General features: G+C 37.4%; 1 protein-coding gene across 3 annotated transcripts in view; it reads right to left on the reverse strand.

Moving 5' to 3' along the window:
• Positions 1-7,254, reverse strand: part of LOC143296068 (coiled-coil domain-containing protein 40-like) — a 43,924-nt gene extending 36,670 nt beyond the window's left edge. For 2 of the 3 annotated variants that reach the window (XM_076607823.1, XM_076607821.1), the window contains exons 1-4: positions 7,122-7,254; positions 3,046-3,088; positions 2,266-2,329; positions 531-791 (exon numbers count right to left, since the gene is read on the reverse strand). The gene's annotated coding sequence lies outside the window, so the exon portion shown is untranslated. The remainder of the gene's footprint in view (positions 1-530; positions 792-2,265; positions 2,330-3,045; positions 3,089-7,121) is intronic. The other variant, XM_076607822.1, reaches the window with a different exon arrangement.

Raw genomic sequence — 7,254 nt, forward strand, 5'->3', positions numbered from 1 at the left:
CTCTGCGGCTGAGCAGTTATTGTTGTCAGTAAGGGGCATAGTAGGCGGTGTCCTTATGTTAAATCAGAACAGGCACATCTGAGCACCACAAAAGTGAATCAGCAGCTGTGCAGCGTCTCCTCTGGTGTGTGGCCTTCTGACAACCTAACATTAATAGATCCCTGTGGACTGATGATATCCTGTGGCAGAAACAGACAAACCAGGATCAGTGGATGTAGTCGTTTGGTGGGGGGCGGGGGGAGGGGGACTCGGAATGAGCGGTGTTGGAGTAATGCCACCAAAACGGCATAGATGATGGGTCAACAAAGAACTTTATTTTTTGAATGAACATTTCTATTTATTGTTGCATGGTACCTAGAAGTGTTTCTATTACATCCTTTCTAGTTTTCAGCAGATAATAAAAGTATTTTGACATCAAATCTAAGAAGTGTTCATTACCACTACGATTCCCTTATACTAGAGAAGAACTACATTTAGAAGTAATCACAGAGGGGAAATTTTCTGCCATAATGGATATGACAAAAGCTTACCTGCTGAAGCAGGAAGGGAGGACAGCCTGACTGCTGATGCTCGTCAGTCCTCAGTAGAAGTGACACAACTGGACTCTTTAGTTTTGCAACTGACGAACCTGGACGCAGTGATTGTTCAGCTGAACCGGGACGTGAGGCAGGACTGGGTGGACACTGAAGTCGTGGACACTGTAGGTGGATGAGATGCTGGTCTTGCTGTGGCTCAAGATGGGTGTGATGATGGTTTGGTTTGGTTTGGCTTTGCTGAGCTCGGATGTAACCCTGTTTATCATGCATTCAACTGTCCATGGCATGCGTTACAATTTAAACCAAAAAAAACCCTGGTATAAATTTTTTTTTTTTTTTTGAACATTGAAGGCATGCTTTTCAACTTTGATGGAACACTTGCAGATATCATGCAATAACCACGAAGCTGACCAAACATGTTTTCAGTGCACTTGTTCTTAACTTGTATGATGAACTGGAGATCAATACAAAGAAAACAAGAGAGGCAAGGCCTTCAAAACTGTTGATTATAAGCTGCAATTACGCAATTCAAATGCTTTACACAACAAGCATTGACCCCGGGGGGCTCATTAGACCCCCGCCCTGTAGGGTTTCGTCAAGAAAGCAATTAAAACAAACTGTTTAAATCGGTCAACTACGTTTAGAGAAATCGTAATTTATCCATTTTGACCATTTTGACCCTAATGGGTGTGACCATGACCTTTTGTGCTTGAAAAGGTTCGTGTGTCTATCTCTTAAGGTTGTGATCTCATACACCAAAAAAGAAGAGATTTCGTTCAGTCAGTTCTTAGAAAATGCCCAAACAGGTAAATTGCCATCATCGGGTTTGAACCACGAATTGCCCATTCGCTGTTGGTCCTACGTGGAAATGGTTAAGGATACTTCAGGTAGCGCTTTCGTCAAGGAACCCATTAAAAACAACTGCATTTAAATCGGTCAACTACTTTTAGAGAAATTGCAATTTATGCGTTTTGACCTTTTTTGACCCTAGTGGCTGTGACCTTGACCTTTCGTGCTTGAAAATGTTCGTGTGCCTAGCTTTTAAGGTTGTGAACTCACACACCAAAAATTATGTGATTTCATTCAGTCAGTTCCGAGAAAATGCCTGGACAAACACACACACACACAGACACACACACACACACACACACACACATACACACACACACAGAGCGATTCCAGTAGACCCCCCCCCCCCCCCTTCGGAGAGGCGGGGGTCTAAAAAAGAACATAGTCTGCTAATCAGGTTAGGCGATGAAGTTGCCATAAGAATACAAAACCGATTAACTGACGGGAATCCAATGATTTTCTACAGAGAGAGTCAGAGAGAGAGATAGAGAGAAGAAGAAGAAGAATTGCTGATACTGACACCGAAAAAATGCAGAAGCCCGTTTATAAGGTAGTTGGGCTTGGGTTACTCCTTATATCCGAGAACTCTGTTATAAGGAACCTCGGTTATAAGGAGTAAAAAATTTGGTCCCCGAGCGCTCCTTATAAGCGGGCCCGAGTGTATATATATGCATATATATATATACATACATACATATATATATATATATATATATACACATACATACATACAGAGAGAGAGAGAGAGATTACATACTGGTCATCAAATATGAGAACTTCTACCAATTGACATCTGTTACAAGGACTGCCCCACTAACAGTGAAAGAAAATCAAACAGCCTGATCCAAACATTGCTGTAAAATGACAACAAATCAGATACCTCTCTCTGAGACTAAGGACTGCGGGCTTGAACAAGGCTGTTGTCCCTCCACAGTGTCAGTCTGCTGAAAAGTCAACGATACAACACACGCACACACACACACACACACACACATGCACACACACACACACACACACACACACACATGCACATACACACATACACTGACAAGATGAGCACATCCAAGAGTCTCACAATTTCATTTTATGGTCTAGAAAGCTAAGAAGAGTAGATTAATTCAGGGTACTTTATGATATATAAATGCGCGCACACACACACACACACACACACACACACACATATATGTATATATATAGAGAGAGAGATATATAGAGAGACAGAGAGAGAGAATGAACACGAAGGGGCAGGGCAGTGATGAAGACGATGTCTAGATAAATGTTGTCAATGACAAGAAGATCTTAAATTTACGCTCTGTGTAAACACTGAAGTCTCATTTCTATACTTACGATCATTTCATGCCGAAATGATAGTCAGGTCCCTCCAAAAATATCTATATTTTGGTACTTGCCTTGTTGACAAGTTTAAACATATGCAAGCATACAGAGAAAATCAAACAGCTGTGGACGCATGCGAATGCTGGTTTTCCAATATACAACCTGCTGTTGGGAGACCACCCCCCCCCACCCCCACGCACTCCCCCCTCCCCCCCTCCCCCCCAAAAAAAGCCAAGCATCTGCATAGTCTTGAACAAGTGAAGAATTAATGGTTACAAAATAATTAGGTTAAATCTGTTTACACGGATTCAGTAGGAATACTTACTGAAGTAGGATCTGCAGTCGTTTCTGCGCCAGCCGCGGGCTCCCTGTAACAATTAAAACAAATCAACTAACAACTTCACTCAAATTAGAACATGGATAACTGAAAAGTCATACTGTTAGTGTCACAGGCCCTTCTCACTCTCTGTGGAAAAAAAAAAAAAAAAAATCAGTTGATAACCTCTGATGCTGTAACTATGGTGGTGACTAATGTGACATTATCATGAACCCTCACTAGGATTCCTGAAATTAAATATCAGAACTTCTGATAAGGCATTCATATGCATCCCTAACACTTTGAAAATAGTAAGGCCACGATGCATGTTTATCATGTGGGTCTGTGGGATGCTTTTAAAATGTCTTGAATTAAGACACATATAACTGTAAGAGTGAAAATACTGCACAGGAATCATAGCCTGCTGCAATGATCATCTGTTTCTTAGTAGTAGTTGTATCAGTTTCAGTTTCAGTAGCTCAAGGAGGCGTCACTGCGTTCGGACAAATCCATATACGCTACACCACATCTGCCAAGCAGATGCCTGACCAGCAGCGTAACCCAATGCGCTTAGTCAGGCCTTGAGAAAAAGAAAAGGTGAATAAATAATAGATAAGCTTACATAAATAAATAAATAAATAATAATTATAATATAAAAAAGGTAGTAGTAGTAATAATAATAAAATAATAATAATAATAATAATAAATAGATAAATAAATAAGACAACAATGATGATAAATAAGCAAATAAATGTAAAACATGAAGACACACATTCACACATACACCCACACATGCATAACAGATATGCACCAAACATGCAGTTTCACAGTAGTTGTAGTGGTGGCTTTTTTTTCTTTTTTTTACCTCGCGATCCTTTTACAACCCCTCTTGTTGCCTAGATTCTTACAGTGGTTTGCTTTGCATGCCTGATTTCCTTTAATCATCATTGAAAATAGAATCATATGCCCATCAAAATCTTGAAAACTTGCATTTTAGGACCACTATAGAGAGTATCAAGCAGATTTTTTTTAACCTTTTAATTAACACTTTGTCCAGTTTTAATCGTAGTGTTCAAACTGTTCCTGATTTTGGTCCATAAATATGGAGAACTATGCCCTGAAGATTTAATATGCCTGCTTATGTTGAGTGTAACAATGCAAACTTGATAAGAATGTGCAGCATTAGTGTGACACTCCAAAGAGTCCGTGACCCAAAAGATTTGTAACTAAGCAGATGGTGTCTTTACTGTTTTGGATTGTTGAACTGAACGAGCAACGTGCACTGTGTGTTTTACAAAAAAAAAAATTCAAGAGAATCATCATCATCATCATCATCACAGCAATAAATACCAATCAATGCTGTGATGTTCAATAATCAATAATGATAGGATTTGTTTAATCAGCTCATCAAGTAGTAGTAGTAGTAGTAGTAGTGTAGGGACTGGCATCTGACTGCCTAGGCCTCACGGCCTTTTCTATGTCCCCTTAAGTATCGGTCTCCTTTGATTTGTGAGATGCACATATGTTTTTCTTTTACATGTACATACATTTCACTCGTCAAAGTCAATAAATTTTTCTTTTAAACTGATGTTCATGTCAAGGAGATTTTTTTAACACATTAGTTAAGTTTCAATAGGTAGTGCATTCCATATTTGTGCAATTCTATTAGCTAATGAATTTTTCCTTAGGTTAGTATATTACAGTGCTCTTTACAGATTTTCATCATTGAATTTCTTGTACTCTATTAATCTGACACTCTAAAAATATTATTCGTATTGACTTCATTATAGCAATTTAACATTTTGTACGTTTCTATTCAGTCCCCTCTTCGCCATCTACCCTTTAAAGAATACAGATTTAAGTATATAAGTCTCTGTTGATAGCTCATAGATTTACTTTCTTTTCATAACTTAGTTGCTCTTCTTTGCACCCTTTCTATAGCTATAGATTGTCTCTTGAGGTATGGGTGCCACACAATATTACCATATTATACTTGTGATCTAACCAATGCTTTATACAGTTTAAGAAATATATCTTTATCTAAATAGGTAAATGTTCTCTTAATTATTCCTATCATCTGGTTGGCTTTATTTATTATATTCTGTATATGTATGTCAAATGACAGTTTATTATCGAAAGTTATGCCAAGGTCTTTCTCACTTTGACATTTCTCCATATCCTGTGTGGTGTCTTCTATTATCATATGGTATTTGTTTTCTGGATTTTTTCCCCATGTGCATTACTTTACACTTTGATACGTTAAAATACAGATTCCATCTATCAGTCCAGTCCTGTAACTTATCCTTTTGTAGTGTAGTATTATTTTGTTCATTGCAGTAAAGTTCAGTATCATCTGCAAATAGTTTGCATTTGCTTTCTATACTTTCAGGGAGGTCATTTATGTATATTGCAAAAAGCACAGGGCCAAGTATGCTACCTTGTGGTATACCACTAACAACATTTTCATTTGTTGACATTTTTTTCTCCAGTTCTAACTACCTGTGTTCTTTCTGACAAGAAGTTTTGTGTCCAGTTTAGTATGCCTCCAGTAATACCATATTAAGCTAATTTTAATAAATGTCTTTGAAGTGGTACAGAGTCAAATGCTTTTCTAAAGTCTAAATAAATTGTGTGTATAGGTTTACCCATATCTATCATTTTTTGTGAGATCTTCAATTACTTCTAGGAGCTGTGTTGTACACGGTCTTCTCTATCTAAAACCATGTTTACAGTCTACATACAGATTTTTTGTTGTCATATGTAATACTATGGTATCCCTGATAAAAGTCTCCAAGATTTTACATACAAGTCAAGCTCACTGGTCTGTAGTTTCCTGGTTCATGTTTTGACCCTTTTTATATATATATATATATATATATATATAGCTGTTACCTCAGCCATCTTCCAATATTTAGGAAGGCAAGCAGATTCAAGTGTTTTATTATAAATCATACTCAAAGGAAGAGCTGTCTTTCTGCTCAATTCCTTTAATATTCTTGAGTGTATTCTGTCTGGTCCTTGTGCTTTGTAGGGGCCCAAGGCATGCAACTTCTTTTCTACTGCCAATGGAGTGACTCTTAAATCACAAATATTAACATTTCTCGACCTGGAGCTTTCTCAAAGGTCGAGTAAATTTGTCAAGGTCTCTTTAGTATACACACTTGCAAAGATTTTATTAAGTGTTTCTGCTTTTTCTAGATCGTTTTCTGCTAAGCTACCATCTTCTTTTTTCAGTACCCCTATTCCTGTACTAAATTTCGTTTTTTCTTGCACATATTTCCAAAATATTTTGGGACTTTGCTTACATTTTTTGGCTAAATTTCTAAATTTCTTTCGTAATTTTTTTTTTTTTTTTTTTTTTTTTTTTTAATGATTTTGCAGCACTTATTCTTTTCTTTGATGTAACGTAAATAGGAGTGGCCTGACTTAGTTCTTAAAAAAAAAAAAAAAAAAAAACACGCTTATACAAGCTTATACAATTGATATTTCTATTTCTCTCTGACGATTTTCATTATCTCATTGTTCATCCATGGGGGTTTGATTCTTTTTCTCCTGTCTATCTGACACTTTTGGTATATAACACTGGTTCACGTCTTTCCATCCCAATCCATTCATGCCCAGTCCACTTTATTTATCATTTCTCTCATTCCATAATAGTTTCCCTTTTTTAAAATCAAATTTATACTTCTTTTCTGCTTTTTCCTTCACCAATGAAATGTGGAACTGAAAAGTCAATATATCATGGTCACTCTTTCCCAGGGGATCTAGGTGGCTGATATCTGATACTAAATTGTTTTCATTTACTATTTCCAGATCCACAATACTGGGATTTTGATCTGGTTTAGTTCCTGTTGGTTTTGACACCTTTTGTATCAGGAATGCATCATGTAAACATTCAATAAATTTATTGTCTGAAGCGCCTGTCCAGGTACCATCCCACTGTATAGGATAATTAAAATGTCCCATAATACATACTTTGTTAAAATTTGTTATTTCTTTGGACTTTAAGAGGGTAATGTTCAACTTTAGAATACTAAACTCAGGGGGGCTGTTTAGACGAAAAACAAAGGGTGTCTTAGGCTCACCTCGATGCGCTAAGTTGAATGGAACCCTCAGCTAAGCTGTACGACCACTACTTGCCCATGAAACTGCGACAATTTTATACACAGTAAGCTCAGCCGATCACAGCCAGAGCAACCACCTGCAAGCCATTTTGAC

This window comes from Babylonia areolata, chromosome 21 (assembly GCF_041734735.1).
Source record: "Babylonia areolata isolate BAREFJ2019XMU chromosome 21, ASM4173473v1, whole genome shotgun sequence".
NCBI lineage: Eukaryota > Metazoa > Mollusca > Gastropoda > Neogastropoda > Buccinidae > Babylonia > Babylonia areolata.